Genomic DNA, 20,835 nt, shown 5'->3' with positions numbered 1-20,835 from the left:
GTTTCATGGCTTTCTCATTTTGTTAGTGGTTTAGAAAATAGATTTTGGAGGAAAAAAAATCAGATTCAGATATTATCTTTGCAGCTTCCTAACTCTTACTTTCGGCAACTTACTTAATCTTACTAGTTCTCAGGTCTCTCACTGGTAAAGTTAGGGCTAATGATAACTTCAGAGGATTGTTTTGATAGTTATTTAGAAGACCCATGCTATATACATAGCTAAAACTCAATAGTTTTAGCTATTTTTATTATGAACAACCTTGAAAGTAGTGTGTTATTATTTATTCTCAATATAGATGAAAAGGTCAGATAAATTGTTACTTTAACATTGGTACACCGCTACTAAAATGATGGAGCTGAAATTTTAATTCCAAAAACTTATACTCTGTGTAGCTGATAGCTGCCTTCACTTGCAAGAGTAGTTATTTTTTTACCATATAACCTGAAAGGTGGAAACACATGTATAGGAAGGGGAAGTAGTTTTATTTATTTTATTTATTTATTTAGAAATGTGGTGTGTGTGTATATAGATTTAAGTGGAGTATAATTGCTTTACAGTGTTGTGGAAGTTTCTGCAGTATGACAAAGTGCATGAGCTGTAAGTACACATATATCCCCTTGCTCTTGAGACCCTCTGCCTCTTGATCCTCCCTCTTACCTAGCTCCACTCCACTTTCCCTCCACCTCATCCCCTCTCTACCCCACACCCCCAATCCACCACCTGCTCCATCCCGCCCACCCCTCTAGGGCATCACAGAGCACTGAACGAGCTTCTTGTGCCACACAGAAGCTTCCCACTAGCTGGCTACTTTACACATGGGAAGTGATTTTATATTTAACTGCTCAGATTTCATATAGTAAATTCTTGGTGACCAATGAGTTCAAAACTGGTCTAACACTCATGTGCTGTGTGCTGTCTTTAGTCCTTCAGCCTCAGGCCAAACTACAGGGAGGGAACACAGCCTCACCCATCAGGAGAAAACTGGATCAAAGATTTACTGAGCATGGCCTAGGTCACCAGAAAAAGACCCAGTTTTCCTCATAGCCAGTCCCTCCCATCAGGAAGCTTGCACAAGCCTCTCATCCTCATTCATGAGAAGGCAGACAGAATGAAAACCACAGTCACAGAAAACTAACCAAACTGATCCCATGGACTATGACCTTGCCTAACTCAATGAAACTATGAGGTATGCCATGAAGTGCCACCCAAGGCAGATGGGTCATGGTGGAGAGTTCGGACAAAACATGGCCCACTGGAGAAGGGAATGGCAAACCACTTCAGCATTATTGCCTCGAGAACCCCATGAACAGTATGAAAAGGCAAAAAGGTAGGATACTGAAAGATGAACTATCCAGGTCGGTAGGTGTCCAATATGCTACTGGGGAAGAGCAGAGAAATAACTCCAGAAAGAATTAAGAGGCTAAGTAAAGGTGGAATAAGCAACCCGTCAAGGATGTGTCTGGTGGTGAAAGTAAAGTTTGATGCTGTAAAGAGCAACACTGCATAGTAATCTGGAATGTTAGGTCCGTGAATCAAGCTAAATCAAAAGTGGCCAAACAGGAGATGGCAAGAGTGAACATTGACATTTTAGGAATCAGTGAACTAAAGTGGACCGGAATGGGCAAATTTGATTCAAATGACCATTATATCTACTACTGTGGGCAAGAATCCCTTACAAGAAATGGAGCAGCCATCATAGTCAACAAGAGTCTGAAATGCAATACTTGCATGCAATCTCAAAAAAGACTGAATGATCTCAGTTCGTTTCCAAGGCAAACCATTCAGTATCACAGTAATCCAAGTCCAAACAGTTCCAAACAGTTCCAACATTACTGTTCCAAACAGTAATGCTGAAGAAGCTGAAGCTGAATGGTTCTATGAAAACCTACAAGACCTTCTAGAACTAACACCCAAAAAGTTGTCCTTTTCATCATAGGGGATTGGAATGCAAAAGTAGTGAAAATACCATAAAGGTAGGACTTGCAGAAGATAGGTCTCAAAAGCATGTTAGCAAATTCCTCTCAAATCTCTGCCTGATTTCTGGTCTATATTGTGAAGGAGAGATTTCATAAATGACCTAAAAAACTTGATTAGAGATTTCAGCAGTTGCCCAATAGTTAGAAAAGTTCTGCCAATATGGGATTGGCTTAGTAATCATCTCAAATTTTCTACTGAAACTCCAGAAAGAGTATACCCTAGAAATAAGGGGAAAAAAACTAAAACAGATCTGCCCCAATAAAGCCTAAAACCAAGTTCCCATTAAAGAAAGTAGACCACCATTAAAATAACCACCTGCTACAGTAAAGCCAAGGTAAGGACATTTTAGAGAAAGATAAAATAATTTGGCTTCTCAAAATTATAATAATAAGCATATATTCAAACATTAATAGACTTGAGAAAGCAGGGGAAAATATAATCCATACTTAAAATAATCAGTAAGTAGAAAGAGTTGACACAAACGACCTCAAATAAAGGATTTTAAAATAATCCTATTAAATTTTGTTAAAGAATCTGAAGAAAAATATGTTTAATTGCTAAAGTTGGGAAATGCAGGAGAGATATGAAAACTCTAAAAATTGTTATATGCAAATAAATGCTAGGAGTGAGAAATGTAATATGTGCAATCAAAAATATACTACATGGGATTAGTAATAAACTGGAAACTACAGAGGAATGGGTCAATGATCTTGTAGAAAGGTCAATAGAATTTATCCATGTGGAAGTACCTAACAATAGAGAATTTGAGTTTCTGAATGTATGAAGCAAACGTTGTCAGAAGTAAAGGGAAAAATACAAAAAGTCTTAAACATGTTTAATCATATGCAGAGATATTTTTACACTATATTCTTAGTAAATAGGAAGCAAAAGGTTTTAGATGGTTTGACTTTAGAAAATGTAAATAATGCTATAGATTCTTAAATCAAACTGTTGCAGGATTCAACATTCAATTCTCTGTAAATTCACATGGAACATAAAACAGACTACATGAAAGGCAATGGAATGTTATCAAAAAGTGTCAAAGATCATACAGATCATGTTGCTTAAAAAATTAGATGTAATACAAAATGCATAACAATATAATTTCATATAATATATATTATAAAATGTAAAATCTCCAAATGTTCATGAATTAGAATAATTTTAATAACTAACATACCTATATTTGGGCTTCCTAGGTGGCACTTGTGGTAAAGAACCTGCCTACCAATGCAGGAGACTTAAGAGACATGCGTTCAATCCCTGGGTCAGGAAGATACCCGGATTCTTGCCTGGAGAATCTCATGGACAGAAGAGCCTTGTGGGCTACAGTCCTTGGGGTCACAAAGATTTGGACAGGACTGAAGCAACTGAGCATGCATACATAAACCTATATTTATGAATAAGACTCACTGTTAAGATACAAACGCTTTCCAAATTGTTACACAGATTCAATACAATTCCAATCAACAAATTTGTGTTAATAGAAATTGACAAGTTGATTATATAAATATTGTACATGAAAATGCAAAAGATTTAGAAGAGCAAAACATTTTTGAAAAGGAAAAAAAAATGGAAAGATTTACAACAGTTGATTTTAAAGGCTACCAAAAAGTTACAGCTATCAAGACTGTGTTATTCACTTAAGGATAAACATTTAAATCAGTGACTCACAAGGAAAAGCAGAGTAATCAATTCTCATACATATATGGTCAATTGATTTTTGACAAAGATATCAAAATGTCAGGGGAGAAATGATGATATTTCCTATAAATTATGCTGAAAAATAAATCCATATGAAAAAAAATTTACTTCAGTTCCTACATCACACTATCCACAGAAATCTATTTAGATTTATAGAGCTAACTGCAAATCCTAAAATTATACAGCATATAGGAGATAAGAAAGAATATCTTTACAAAACCTTGAGATAGATGAGATTTCTTTAATAGACAAAAAGTTTAAATTAAGAGGTAGAATAACTAGCAGTAACAAAACGGAGATCATTGAAATTAAGATTGAGGAAGCAAAAATCAAGCCACAATGAAGAGCATATATACATAAACTAATGAAATGTATAGGGCTTCCCTGGTGGCTCAGATGGTAGAGAATCTGCGTGCAGTTCGGGAGACCCAGATTTGCTCCCTGGGTCAGGAAAATCCCCTGGAGAAGGGATGGCAACCCACTCCAGTATTCTTGCCTGGAGAATTCCGTGGACAGAGGAGCCTCATGTGCTACAGTCCATGGGTTTGCAAAGAGTCAGACATGACTGAATATATGGACAGGAAAGCCTGGCGTGCTACAGTCCATGGGGTCGCAAAGAGTCAGACATGACTGAGCGACTGAACTGATACTTATATAGACATATATAAATATATAAATCAATAATAGAATAAATATAATTCATTAAAAATGGTGGGGAGGATAAATTAGATTGGGATTGACATATACAGAATATTACATATAAAATAGATAACTAATAAGGATCTGCTTACAGCACGGGGAATTCTACTCAACACTCTAATGGCCTACAAGGAAAAAGAAGCTAAAAAAGAGTAGATATATGTCTGTTATAACTGATTCACTTCTACTGTACATCTGAAACTAACACAACACTGTAAATCAACTATACTTCAACACAAATTTTTTTTTAATTTTAAATGGTTGGAACACGTGAACAACACACTTAAAAATGAAGATATATGAATGGTAGACAAGAATAAGAAAAGTTGCCCACTGTCATTTGTCATTAGAGTAATGAAAATTAAAACAAAAATGAGCTGTCCCTAAATGCTCAATTAAGAGACTAAGATGGAATAAACTATTGAAGAAAATATGCAATAACTTGCACTCCTTTGCTATTGCTTGTGAGGATATAAAATGATACAAACATTTGGAAGACTCTCGGAGAGTATCTTTTAAATTTCAATATAAAACCACTTTATCCCCCAGAAGTCCTTATCTAGACAGTTATTCACTTGAATAAGAAAATATATGTAAAGGCAAAAAGATCCGTGTTGGAATATACATTGCAGATTTAATGATCATGGCTCAAAACAGGAAAACAAGGTTGCTATTCAACAGAAGAATGAATAAATAAATTTTGGTATATTCAAGGAATGATATACTATACTTTGATAAAAACAAAAAAAAAATGACTGAAATAGGGCATACTACAGACATATCTCAAAATATTAATTTGACCAAAGTAATCCAGATACAAATATGTACACACTCTGTAATTCCATTTAAATAAAGTTTAAACTTTATCAAGAAGAACAGATAGAATTAACCTATATAATAGAAATCACAGTAATGGTTATCTGTGAGGAGAGGATGACTGACTGAAAATAACCATCAAGAAAACTCCTAGGGTGACAAAAGTATTCTTTAATTTGAAAAGGATGATAATTACATAGCGGTTACAAATGTTACTCAAGGACACTTAAAACTCATGCATTTTATTTTATGGAAATTGTAATTCCCAGAATAATATGTAAAGCAAAGATGAAGTAGGAAAATTACTGAAAGGAGATATTTTCATTTTGACACAAAGTTCAGTGGTAAACTTTGCCTGAGTACTATATATAGTGTGGTCGGCATAAAAGGCAGAGTACAGTAATTTAAGAGGTGAGTGGCAAGTTTTATTCATAAGCAAATTCACTCAACATTCATTTATCAAATACATATTTTTGCTGGACATTGTTCAGGGACTGAAGATGAAGTGATCAACAACAACAAAATTCTGCCATCATACGATGTATATTCTAGTAGAAAAACAATGAATGGATAAATCAAGCATTCAGATAATACATTGGATTAGTTCTATAAAGTTAACTTTTATAAAAGTGATATCACAGGAGAGAGAACAACATAGAAATATCCAGCTGAAATTCAGGTAACCTTTCAGAAGGCTCTCTATTGTTTTTTTTTTTTCTTTTTGTAAACCAACTAACTTCTGAAAGCCACATTTCCTCATTTTTAAAATGAAAAGTCTAATCTAGAATACCTATAAATTCACTCTGTTGTAGAATTCTGAGCTTCATTTCATCGTATTACATGATGTACCTTTCCCCATAAAGAATTTTGTCTCTTTCTATTTTTCCTAGAGTGTATTCTGAGTTGCTAAAAAGAAATCAATCAGATTTTTGTTATTATTTTAAAATAAATCTAAAGTATTTATTTGTTTAAAAAGATCATAACATGTATATGTAGCAATATAGTCTTATTTCATTTTCCCATGCCAAAACTTTAAAAAGCCCTCATTGTGTGTATATGTGTATGTGTGTGTGCATTTGTGTGTGTGTGTGTGTGTGTGTGTACACAAATGCATAGTCATGTGAAGCATCATCTATTATTGGCTAGCAGCTCTCAGGAATGAAGGCTGAATTCCAGGAGGACCTAATCATATTCTTGGCCCATTTGAAGAAGTGATGAGTCCCTAATTCACCAAAATTCTCAAAATTAATGTTATCATTCCAAACAATAATAGGAGATAAGATGGGTCACATTTATTAGGGATGCTACATGGGAAGAGTTCGTTTTTATTTTAGTAAGTGACTAAAATATACACCCTTTCGTGGGAATCTAAAAATCAACAAATTTGCTGTGATTTTCTTTGAAAATTGTGGCTGGGGGTTTTGAAAATAATAATCCATATAATCATTGTTGAATTACAAACATAATTCTGCATGTGGTGTTGCTCTATTCAAACAGAATGTTAATCACTGCAAGTTAGTTCATGATTACACAATAATGTAGAAGGAACTGGTGACAATAAAACAATAATTTGATTTTTATTTAAATTCTTACGATCCTTTATTTTTCACAATACATTTTCTTTGTTTAACTGAGCTGTAGATTCTCATTTGAGCTTGGAAATGAGTGAGCTCAGTAAAATCACTGCATATGTCTTAATAAATAATGGAAAGCATTTTAATACAGATAGGCACACTGGATTTGCATGCCTTATCAGTTACACAAGATTGAACTGGACAGTCCCTATTGCTTACTAAGTAGTATTTAAACCAGAATGTTGTTATCTTCATGCTCTCAATGCCTGTATGGGCCCACTGTTAACAAAGTAAGTTGCCAACATCTTACAAAGAAGTGGCCAATTTGAACAATGTATTATGATACATTGAATAAGGTTACTTGAACTCATCTGAGCATTAATAATTAATGACATTTTATAAAATAAAGATTATGTAAGAATTTATAAATAAGTTTGAATTTGCTGATTATTTCATGACTGAAATAATTGCTATAGAACAAATATTAATAGCATCAATTTGCATTTAATATATGAACACTGGTTCTGAGCATGGCATAATGTTTCACCTTTCTCTAATTAACTACCAATAGTGCTTCTGAGAGCATACGACAGCATAGCTGGTATGCCACTATTTCGTTTACAAACTCAGGGCAGTGATAAGCAAAATATGTCTAATGGTGGAAGATTATTTTCTGACTGGAAAAATGGGCCAATATACAGTAAACATAATAGTAAAAATCAGGACTAGATGCACTAAAAATGGTTTAGTATCAGTGGTATCCCTTCATTTTTTGATTGAAAGATAACCTTTATAGTCTCATTTTTTAAAAAAGAAATTACCCTACCCCATCTCATCTCTTTTTCCCCTTCCCTCCCTACCTCTCCACAGCAAAATGCAAATTGAAATAAAATATTTCCATTGCACCAGAAGCATATTTTCTACACAAGCTAAAATTTAAACCCAATCTTTACAAAGATCAAATCAGTCAATCCTAAAGGAAATCAACCCTGAATATTCACTGGAAGGACTGATGCTGAAACTCCAATACCTTGGCCACCTGATGAGAAGAGCTGACTCATTGAAAGAGACCCTGCTGCTGGGAAAGACGGAGGCCAGGAGGAGAAGGGGGCGACAGAGGATGAGAGGGCTGGATGGCATCGCCGACTCGATGGGCATGAGTGTGAGCAAGCTCTGGAAGGTAGTGAAGGACAGGGAGGCCCGGCGTGCTGCGGTCCACGGGGCAGCAAAGAGTCAGACACGACTGAGTCTGAGCGACCGAGCAGGAAGTACTCAACGCCCATCAGCAACGGAACACGCTTCCACACACGCAGGGAAACGGCCTGCGATGGTGGGAAATACTGAGCCACAGCTGAGGCGCCAACGGGGAGGAAGTTCCCAGAAGGACGAAAAGATGAAAGAACACAGACACAGAAGACTCACGACTGACCAAAACTGGCAAAACTAACCTTTAGTGTAGCCGTGAGGAAAGGAATTCCTTCCCGAGGAGAGACTCGGTCCTGACCAAGAGCACCAAGGCGGCTTCTTTGGTGCCAATAACGTCTCACTTCTCGATCTGGGTGCTACTAGATACTAATGCAGCTTGTGAAAATTCAGCCCTCTCAGCTCTTGTAATAGTTGCACTTTTCTACATGTATATACTGTTTCAATTAGAAATTTGTAATTTTTTAAAGTTGTCAGAATTAGATGTGCAAATACTTTTAAGAATGGCATTTTCAGACACTGAGAATGAAAAGAAATTGAAATGTATTTAAAGATATTAAGATAAAAGATTGAAAGGATGAGTTAGGACAAAAAAAGTAACAGATAAACAGGCAGATTTTTAAAGTACCAAGTAAAATTGGTAGACTTTTTTATAAATCTATAATATTATGAAGAAATATTAAACAAACAAAAAAACAGAGATCATAAAATCCAACAAGGAAAAAAAAATTAACTGGATTCTTGACAGAAAGGAAGTCAAAACACAGTGGAATAATAACTTCGGTAGCATTTAGAACAAGCAAAAATATGTTGTGGTTTCCTCAAACACGTTTCATTAATGCTAATATTTAAAGTTACATTTGAGAGAGGATAACTAAGACTTCAGATAGAAAGTCTGAGATTTAAGAGGGAATGATAAACTAAAACAGTGACTAAAATTACTAAATTAAACATCCAAATTTAGAACCTGACAAGAAAAAATACTGTTTAATAAACCCCTCTCTTCCAGAATAAATAATTATACGTTAAAGAAAACAATGATAAAGAAGGAAGTTTGAAAAGAATTATACAAAGAAAAGCACATAGATAGAAGTCAGTCAAAAAAGTCAAAAGAAAGGAACATTACATTATATTCAGAATGAAATAGAGGCATTAATACAGAGGTGGAAGAGATTTTTAAAAAGATAAGAAGGTACTGCAAAAAAACATGAAAATAAATTTGAAAACTTAGAAAAGAGAAGAAAATTTTGTCAAATATAGCTCATGAAAGGAAGCAAAGAAAAATTAGAAAGCCTAGATATTCCTTTCACATTTAAAGAGTCAAATATCAGGCCAAAATGTTTTCCTTCTGGTGAGTTTCTACCGAAGTTCAAGGAAGACAGAATTTCAACCTTACAAAAATACTTTGAGAATTGGAAAAGAGGACACATTCCCAGAATTCATTTCATAGAGACAATAAAACTTTAAAACAAGTATAGGTTAAGAAATTAAAATGATCAGTTTCTCACATTGACCATGGAAAAACTGAAAAATAAAATAAAATTAGATTGAATTCATCAATATTTATAATGACCAATTCATCAAAAGCAACTTAGGTTTATCTAAATATATTAGGCAGCACTTAGTGTAATTTACTCATGATAGAAGATTAACAAATTAAAGCAAAAAATAACTTAGCACCCAATATTCATTCATAATTTAAAACTTTTTCAACTAAAAGAAATATTAAAAAGGAGAAATTCAGTAACTATATACAATGTGTGTATATATGCACATAAGAGTGTATATATGTATGCATGTACTATATACATGATATACACACACAAATAGACACATAGAATTTAATGATGAACATTGGAGGTGCTCCTTTAAATTAAAATTCCTTCTAAATATTCTTAGTCAATGGTAGGGAAAATCATGACAAAAAGGATTGGAAAGAATGACTCAAACTGTCATTATGACATTATGTGATTGTGTATATAGAAAAGGAAAAGTATTCTATTAACAAAATAAATTACTAAAATCAATCAAGAAACTTAGTTTGTTTCAGAACTACATAATCAGCATATACAAATTCAATTGCATTTCTGTACATACTTCACAATATAATAATATACACAAAAGACATCTTTGTAAATAATGCCTATCAATATTTTAAAAATATCAACTCTTCCCAAAGGGACCTAGACATTCAGTGCAATGGCAATTCATGTACAAAAGCGGTCTGTTTTTCTATTTGATAGAACATGATATTCATTGGGAAAGACTGAAGGATTGCAGAGAAGCGGACTACAGAGGATGAGATGGTTGGATGGCATCACATGAGTTTGAGTAAGCTCCTGGAGTTGGTGATGGACAGGGAAGCCTGGCATGCTGCAGTCCATGGGGTTGTCAAGAACATTCAAGACCTAATAGGGAGAATTTGCCTCATCAGAAATCAAGATTTATAATAAAGCTGATGTAAAAGTAGTACAATGTTACTGTCAAAATATAAACTAAAAATTACTAGAAAAGAATTAAAAGGTTATATTCAAATCCACCCATTGATGGAAACTTGATATATGATTTAGCTTGCATTACTGTACTTTGATAACATGGATTTTTCAATAAATGATCTGAAACTACTGGCTATCCTTATGGAAAGAATGGAATTAGCCTCCTATTTCACATTCTTAGAGAAATCACAGAGAAATTAAACCTTTAAAGGTGAAAGAAAAAACTTTACTTTTAGAATAAAATATAGGACCATGTGGAATTAAGATAGAAACAGATTTTAATAAACAAAAAAAGAAGTTCTTATGAAGAAATGAATTAAAGAAAAGTTTGATAAATTTGGCTATTTTCAAAATTAAGGATTTATGTTGACTAGATAAAACCCTGGAGAAAATTAAAACAGAAGCTAAAACTAGAATTATATATCTGGAGTATATATCAATTATGTTGGACTGCTATCTTGAAAATATAAAGGATTACAGATCAGTATCAGAAGCCAAACAATCCAAGAAATATTGATAATGTGAACAAGTTCCTGATAAGGAAAAATATATATTAGCTAAAACACTAGGATTTTTTAATAACAACTTTGGGGAAAAAATAAAAGGTCACCAAATATCCGTGAGGATATAGAACTGCAGGGATTTCTAAGCAATAGTGATGCTGGCAATGACCCTCCACCCATAAACAGAGAGATGAAGAAATAGAGATACTAAAGAGTAACTTTCATAAGCACTGAAAACTGTTTATCATATCACAAAGCACAAGACTTTTTAATATTTATATTTATTTAGCAAGAATCCCATCACTACTTTGAAAATATCAACAGCCTTCAAGATTCCAACTGTAGATTTAATCTGAGCTGAGGGTTTCCCTGGTAGCTCTGATTTAAACTAAAACATCTTTAAAACCATCAACATTCCCCTAATTGTTGAGAAGTATATGATAGAGGCTGTCACTATTTTCTAACCAAAGTTTGAAAGCAAATAATATATCTGCTATTTATTTCATAACTTCACTTAAGTTCTGTTGCTCAGTCATGTCCAACTGTTTGCTACTCCATGGATTGCAGCATGCCAGGGTTTTCTATCCTTCACCATCTCCCGGAGTTTGCTCAAACTTATGTCCATTGAGTCAGTGATGCCATCTAATTATCTCCTTTCCTGTTGTCCCCTTCTCCTCCTGCCTTCAATTCTTCCCAGCATCAGGGTCTTTTTCAATGAGTCGGTTGCCATCAGTTGGCCAAAGTATTGGGAGCTTCAGCTTCAGCATCAGTCTTTCCAATGAATATTCAACGTTGATTTCCTTTAAGACTGACTGGTTTGATCTCTTTCCTGTCCAAAGGACTCAAGAGTCTTCTTTCTCACCACAGCTCAAAAGCATCATTTCTTTGGTGCTCAGCCTTCTTTATGGTCTAACTCTCACATCCATACATGACTATTGGAAAAGCCATAGCTTTGACTATATGGATCTTTGTCAGCAAAGTGATGCCTCTACTTTTCAATATGCTGTCAATTTTCTTGATAGTTTTTCTTCCAAGGAGCTAGTGTCATTTAATTTTGTGGCTGCAGTAACTGTCCACAGCAGTTTTGGAGCCCAAGAAAATGAAGTCTGTCACTGTTTCCATTTTTATCTGATATATTTGTCATGAAGTGATGGGACCAGATGCCATGATCTTCAATTTTTGAGTTTTAAGCTAGCCTTTTCACTATCCTCTTTCACCTTCATCAAGAGGTTCTTTAGTTCCTCTTCACTTTCTGCCATAAGGGTGCTCTCATCTGTATATCAGAGATTATTAATATTTCTCCTGGAAATCTTGATTCCAGCTTATGCTTCATCCAGCCCAGCATTTCACATGATGTACTCTGCATATAAGTTGAATAAGCAAGGTGACAATATCCAGCCTTGACGTACTCCTTTTCCAATCTTGAACCAGAATGTTGTTCCATGTCCGGTTCTAACTGTTGCTTCTTGACCTGCATACAGGTTTCTCAGGAGGCAGGTAAGGTGGTCTGGTATTCCACTCTCTTTGGGAATTTAAGAATTCCGTAGCTTACTTCATAATAATGAAAATAAAAATTTGTGATGTTGAAGTTTTTTTTACTTCTACAGAAGCTGTGTTTTCTTTTCTTCCTTTAACCTAGGCTCCAAGCAAGCTTGACTATTCCAAACACTGAGATTTTCCCAAAGTTATGACTCTAAATGGTGCTTCCAACCACATCTGTATTGTGGTGAAATACATTTATGGTTTGATAAATTCCCTATATATCCAAATGGTTACATTCTCCAAAGTATTTAGTGTGGATTACTTCTGGTTTTGTTTTAATTTATCCATTTTTTTACTCTTAATTTTATTTTTGTATTATGACTTCATTGGTAAGTATTTTTGCATACAAGATTTATGGTGGTTTCTGTAACTCATCATGTTTAATAGTGAAAGTTAAAACTAATGATATAGAAACATCACTGTTATTCATAGACATTTTACAAATTGAACTTGGCCCAATATAACCACAGTAAATATTACTAATAATATTTTACTTAATCTTTATTCACACTTCACTTAATTCCTATCAATGCAAATGTTTCTAGATATACTATAGTTATATGACCATTTCATATAGTATATGGTGTCATCATGAAGAAAGAATGACTTAGTATGCTTATATGTATTTTTCAAAGATATTTCTTAAGTAGCAGAAATAAATGTAATCATCTATTTGTGAATATGTTTCATAAACTCACTGAATCCATTTTACTGATTGATTACTGTTTCCCTTGGATGCCAAGGACCTCAGAGTCATAAGACTAAGTCTATTCTGCCATGTGTGAATATGTCAAATTAAAAAATTAAATATTAGTATAAAAATCTGGGTTCTACTTTAGAGGTTAATATTTTTTGAGCAGGATTACTTCCATGAATATAATATCGTAACAACATAAAGCTAATCTATACTCATTGAATGCTTACTGTCTGTCAGACAGTTTTCCCAGCAATGTAAGAATTAACTCATTTAACCATTACAGCAATATATCCTCATTATAGAGATTATAAAACTAAAGCACAGAAAAAATTATGTGGTTCACTTAAGTTATCACAATTTGTAAGCAGCAGAACAGGTATGGAACTTTGAGAAACCTTACCCCTGAGTGCAGACTCTTAAGTACTATGTGTACTTATTTCAAACTGAATTAAATAATTTCAATAAATAAATATAAAGATTTTAACAAATACATTTTCATTTTAAAAAATCTTGTATTGCACACCAAGGATCTAGATTTAGTCATCTTAAGTGCTGACATCTACTATTATGCAAAAAATAATAATAATAATGTACTTTGGTGATCAGGGTAAGCTGGGAAAACAGGAAAAATCTGCCTCATGTGTGTGTGTTTGCACACTCACAGATGTGCATGCATGTGCATGAGCATGATGGTAGATTGACTGGAGATAAACTCACCCCTGATAATGTTGACCAGAAATCAGTTCAGTCAGGCAAAAATGGCACATGTGGTTAGCCAGCAAAATAAGTACTCGGAATCAACATCATCAATTCAGAAAAACTGCCCTGTTCAGACAGTTTAAATCAAGCAACAGAGAACTGGGCAACCAAATTACCCAGTGGCTCAAGGTGGCAGGATTTCAGGTAGGGGATTTAGGGTTCTGGGTAGGATGGCTCTCACTGAGCAACAGGGAAAGAAAAGCTGTAAGGTCAAAGGAAAGACAGGGATGTGGAGCAAGTAATCAAGTGCCAAAAGGAAGGTACAACCTGGCAACAAATCTCTGAACCTAATTACTAGGACAGCGATGAGAAGAATATGACTGATTTAATATTCAGTCATCTGTGATTTAAACTAAAGCTTTTCCAAAGACATTTTCCTAAGTTCATATTTTTTCTAAGTCTGATGGTTTGGTTAACTGAATTTAAATGTGGAGGTAAATCATAATCATAATTATGAAATTGCCGCATATTTATTATTTTCTGCAAACAATGTAGAAAATGCAGTGCTTTACTTCTATCTCTGACTATCTTCCCAAAACAACTCTCTGTGGAAGTTATGATCATGCCAAAGATAACAGAGTATATAATTAAATTGTATTTCAGATCCAGAAACTCAGCTCCTCTTATCGAGAATGTAGAAAAGGAAGATTTTTGGTGAAGAGCACCTTCTAACCAGAGAATCAGTGAAACACTGAAACAGTGTTAAGTGTTTCCTGAATCATATTTATTGTAAATTTAATCCTAGCAATGGTTCTGTGGCATAAATATTGATATAAATTTTCCTACAATAAATCAGATAAGTGTATTTTTCACACGAGGCATCAGTATAATATCAACATGTTATTGTGCGTGTGTGTGTGTGCTAAGTCACTTCAGTTGTGTCCAACTCTTTGCAACCCTATGGACTGGAGTTCCAGAACCCAGAGGACTGGGTTCCTCTGTCCATGGGATTCTCCAGGCAAGAATACTGTAGCTGGTTGCCATTTCCTACTCCAGGCAATCCTCAGACCCGGGGATCAAACCCACATGTCTTGTCTCAAGCACTGGCAGGCAAGTTCTTTACCATTAGCACCACTTAGGAAGCCCTGTGACATGTTATCTATCACCAACACACAAATATTACTGATTTAGTACTGTTATCTACATGGAGATTGGAAAAGCCAAGAGCTCTAGGTCCTCACAATGACTTTACCAGAATATCAGACATTCAATTTAGTTCTCTCTGATATCAAAGTCTTTCTTAAAAAAATTTGATTAAGGGTTTAAAAAAAGAAAACTAGACATGAACTTATCCCTTTCATAAGAGGTAATTACTTCTGAGTCCCCATATAAGTATACTTTAATAAGCAATATTAATCCACAGTCACAACTAAAACAGTAAGTATCAGAACTCACTTTCCAAACAAAATGCAATCCTATTAAATTAAAAATGAGAATTTTTTAAATTTCATAGTCATGTGCTTGGAGGACATACTTTATTTTGGAATTTCATTTATAAATTACTTACCTTGGAATAGGAAATTATAAGACCTGGAAAGGTGGAAGTAAGAGAGAAATATCTGAACTTCCACATGATAAGAAGCTTCACCGGAAAGTTTTAACAAGGTAAAAATTGGTTGATCTATGCTTTCACCAGTGTACTTTGCTTGGATCCTCTCAAACATCCCGGAGTCTTCCTGCAGAGTCTTCAAGACTCCCAGACCCCTAACGTTTGTCTCCATCTGTCCTATAACAAGATCAGCCCAATATTAAAGCAAGTGATGTACACTACAGTGATCTGATTTGTGACTGAAATTTCTCTAAGACTGAAGAATACAGTCAGATCTAGGGCTGCTTAGCATAATAGCTGCTACCTAACATGTGAAAATAAACTAAAATCTACCTGTCCACAAGACATCAAAGACTGTGACATTTTTATGCAGAATTACGATCATACAGTTAGCCTATCCATAGTCATTATTAAAAATGGCATTTATATTTGAAATATCTTGTTTCAAATGCATCAACAGTCAATTATTCTGAATTTAATTTAACTTAATTTTGTAATATTTCACTCTTACTAAACAAAATATAATTGAAGTACTCTTTGATATTTAAGAAAACTCTCTGGAGTTTTGCTTGGAAGAAGTAGCCTAAACTTTGCAGAGGGAATACAGATCCAAATGTCAACAAATTTTCATCTCATCATCCAAAAATCATATGACATTTTCAACATAATACCATTGTAAACCTCACTAGCACACAGGAACTTGCCTTGAATCTAAATGTAAGCCTAAGATTATATGACTAAATTGGTATTGAATAAACTAGTGTTATATACAGATATAAACAACTATTAATTTATGGTTATATATTATATGAATTTGGGCTTCCCTGGTGGCTCAGGTGGTGAAGAATCCGCCTGCAATGCAGGAGACCTGGGTTCGATCCATGGGTTGGGAAGATCCCCTGGAGGAGGGCATGGCAATACCATGCCCAGAATACTGGAGTGGTCCAGTATTCTTTGCCTGGAGAACCCTATGGATAGAGGACCCTAGCAGGCTACAGTCCATGGGGTTGCAGAGTCGAACACAGCTGAGCAATTAAGCACACATTATATAAATTATACAGAGTAAACTACTAAAGTACTAGTAAACTACTAGAGTAGCATTGGCTACCCAGGTGGTGCAGTTGTATAGAATCTGCCTGCCAATGTAGATGTAAGACAAGAGGGTTCAAGAGTCAGGAAGATCCCCTGGAGAAGGAAATGGCAATCTGCTGAGTCAGGAAGATCCCCTGGAGAAGGAAATGGCAATCGGCTGAGTCAGGAAGATCCCCTGGAGAAGGAAATGGCAATCGGCTCCAGCATTCTTCCCTGGAAGATCTCATGGACAGGGGAGCCTGGCGGGCTACAGTCCATGAGGTTGCACAGAGTCAGACACGACTGAGCACACACACAAACACACACAATATCAGCATTAGTTTTAAATATATTTGTATATATACCAGTATATACTGTCACATTTATATTTCTTTATTCTGTAGCCCTTCTAAGTATCTCTTAAAAATTTCAAAATTTCTTAAATATTTCAAAAATTGGGGGAATATTGTACCTTAGAGTCTTCGCCATCAGTATTTCCCAATTTAGGAAGAAAGACAGCTTTGATGTTGTGTGGCAGTGGCTAGAGTTCAGCCATTCCTAGTATATTAACAGGACTACAGATCAGACAACTAAGTGCCCAGGGGATCTAGGGGTTTCACAGAAAAAGTGGTTTTGAGTTGTGTGAAGATTCTTCTAGCAGAATGGAAAGAAAATGGTATTGCTGGCAGAAGGAATGCCATGTGTATGCTCAGTGCTGTCTTGAGAAAAGCTGTTAGATTTGACAATGTGGGTCCTTGATAAGTTAGACAATTCAGAGAACGACCTAGATGATAAGAGCTGGGGGGTGGGGAGGTGATTCCACAAAGACATCTGTCAAGAAATGAAAAAAGAATAAAGAGACACATGGAGGGTTGTAAGTTAAAACAGGCTCAATCAAAGACTTGGTTCATGATTGGGAAGGAACATATCTGCAGGCAGAACTAGTGAAGTTTATGAGAGGATATTTGAGCATTTAATGTAAAATGATACTTCAGAAGCAGTACAACAGTATATACAGTAAGTATTTCGGCTCAAAAGTGAAACGTACGAGAGCAGGTTCAGCCACAAGGGAGCTGCATGCGTCTCCTTGTGTTCACGCTCAGTCACTCAGTCATATCGGACTCTGCAATCCCACGGACTGTAGTCCACCAGGCTTCTCTGTCCATGGGATTTCCCAGGTATGAAATACTGGACTGGGTCGCCATTTCCTCCTCCAGAGGATCTTTTCGACCTAGGGATCCAAGCTGCCTCTCCTGCGCCTCCTGCATTGCAGGCAGATTATATACCACTGCACTGAGCCACCAGCGAAGCCCCGCTGCATGAGCTCGGAAAACTATTTATTCTCTCCAAGTCTCACTTTCCTTGTTAATAAAACTGAAGTGCCATATAATGTGATTGTGAAAATCTGATGACCTAATGCATATAAAGTGCTTAGCAAAGAACCTAGCCTGTTCAACCTATACAATGCTTGGAGTCTTACTTAAAGATGAGAGAGACTGCCTCTGCCTTCAAGGAGCTTACATAAAGCAGGACTAATTAAGAGATAAATGCAAAGTTAGACAGTGAAGGGAGATAGTGAAGAACAGGGAAGTCTGGCATGCTGCAGTCCATGGGGTTGCAAAGAGTTAGACATGACCTAGCGACTGAACAGCAACCACACAGGTAATTATGTGAACATAAAAGCAGGCCATCAACTGAGCCTGTTCTACTCAGAGAAGTGGGGTAGGAGGAAAGGATCCGTGTGGAGTTTTACCGTATAAGTAGTCAGTGGAGCAGAAAGGGAACGCATACCATGGAAAAAAGGTAGCATATGCAAACAAACAGCATTGGGAAAAAATGCCTAGATAACAGTCTCCTGTTGGTAGGGTGGTATGTGTGTGATCCAGAGTAGGCATTAAAAATTCTGGAGAGAGAGAAGGTTATGAGATTTCAAACACATGTGCATATCATACTGAGGAGCCAGAGTTCCGTTGGCTAGGCAATGGGAAATTATTGGATGTTTTTAAAATCTGATATGACTCTATTTCTATTTCTAAAAAGATTACAGTAGAGAAAGTGTGGAGAATGCATTTGAGTGGAACAGGCAGGAAGCAGGGAGAGAAGTTACAGATGTTTGATTGTTAATGGTTATGGTATGATTACATCTTCACTAATGTAGTGTTTATACTGTACTTTAAAGACTTAGAACAGAATTATATTAATTCAATCTGAGATGCATTCTGAACAAGTTTGATTAATACAAAATTTCAGATTAAAAAATTGTGTGTGACTTAAAAAGCACCTTCCATTAATTCAAGACCTTTGGTACAGTAATATCAAGAGCATCTCTTAAGCATGAAGGGCATATTCACATTCAGACACTGAGCTGAGAACTGGAGAGAAATTAATCCATATAGAGAAGGCTACTCCTGCCTTCAAAAATAAGTCGTCTTATTGTTCAAACCTCCAGCTTTCCAGGATGCTGTGCCACAGATCAACGCTGCCCACGAGAAAGATCATCATTACTACTTTAGAGACGAGCAAACAGACACACACATAAGCCAGCATCATACATTCCTAAAGCTAGTCAGTGACAAGCCAAATCCAAACTGATACCTCTTGATTATGTCCAGCGCTGGTGCTTTCCCAAGAACATTCACACCAGCCGTGACTGGCAAGATCTCATTTCTCAGACTGTGACCAATGGTGTGAGGAGGGCAGACTGCAGAGTTCCTCCCGATGATTGTTATGATAGTTCCTGTGATAGTCCTATGTAGAATGCAATGCCTCACTATACTTTTTCTTTACTTGAATTACCTTGAACAAAAGTTCACTTAGTGTGGCAGTTGTCATCCTATTTGAGACACTAGTTGAGACTGAGCTTGACCCAAGTGACAAAGATATTATAGACCCTTTCCTCATTTCTGTATTAAACAGAAAAGAAGAAATTAGAAGCTATACTATAGGGCTTCCCTGATAGCTCAGTTGGTAAGAAATCTGCCTGCAATACAGGAGACCCAGTTCGATTCCTGGGTCGGGAAGATCCGCTGGAGAAGGAATAGGCTACCCACTTCAGTATTCTCAGGGCTTCCCTGGTTGGCTCAGCTGATACAGAATCCGCCTGCAATGAGGGAGAGCTGGTGCGATCTCTGGGGTGGGAAGTTACCCTGGAGAAGGGAAAGGTTACCCACTCCTGTATTCTGGCCTGGAGAATTCCAGGAACTGTACAGTCCATGGGGTCTCACGACTGAGCAACTTTCACTTTCACTATAGGTAGAGAAGGTATGTTTCATAGAGATGACTGGCAGCAGTGAGTGATGAATTCAATGCTCCCTCCATTGAACTTTGGATGCTACATAATGACAAAGAGACCAAGGATAAAGGGCATGAGGGGGTCTTTTCCTGGGCTTATGTGAAATACATGTGACCCCCCAGAGCCAGCTGCAGAAGCTGGAGGAAAGGACGAAGGTCCTGAAGCTATTCCAGTGCCTACAAAATGTGTGTATTTTGTAAATGCAACTTCATTTGTATGCACATCATTTCATTCCTGCATCGTGAACAACAACAACAACAACAAAAACTGTTAATACTATGGAGTTACACTAGACTGGCTTAAAAGTAGATCATGAATTCCCAGTTTCTGTCACTCTCAGTGATCCTTTTTTAAAATAACCAGAGTAAAAGAGTCCGTCAGCAAAGTGAAAAGACAGTGCACAGGCTGATGTGAATGACAATGTAGGAAAGTGTGAAAACACGATCATAGTGTCATTCCTCTCAAATGGTCCTTTGTTTGCCCTAAAAGCACATAAAAAATCATGACTGGGATCTAGGAGGAGAAACCATGTCTCTGTACAACATGGAGAGCAGGAAACAGAAGAAGATCTTAGAATAATGAAGTAATTGATGTTATTATATATTCCAAATAAATTTCAAAGGTCAAAATGACTGGTGAGTGAAAGGATTCTATTAAGAAAAGAAGCATGCAATGTTCTGGGCATCCCAGAAACAGGCCAGAGGGATAGGGTGGGGAGGGAGGTGGGGGGAATTCAAGATGGGGGAGGACACATGTATACCTGTGGCCAATTCATGCTGATTTACAGCAAAAACCATCACAATATTGTAAAGTAATTATCCTCCAATTAAATTTTTAAAAAAGAAGTATGCAATGGATACTATATATACATATTGATCAGTACAAGTGGTCTTATTTGGAATACTAAAGATACTAAATATGTAAATATGTATATAAATGAATACATATGTACAC

This window comes from Odocoileus virginianus, chromosome 11, assembly GCF_023699985.2.
Source record: "Odocoileus virginianus isolate 20LAN1187 ecotype Illinois chromosome 11, Ovbor_1.2, whole genome shotgun sequence".
Taxonomy (NCBI): domain Eukaryota; kingdom Metazoa; phylum Chordata; class Mammalia; order Artiodactyla; family Cervidae; genus Odocoileus; species Odocoileus virginianus.
Note: the sequence above shows the minus strand (reverse complement) of the source record.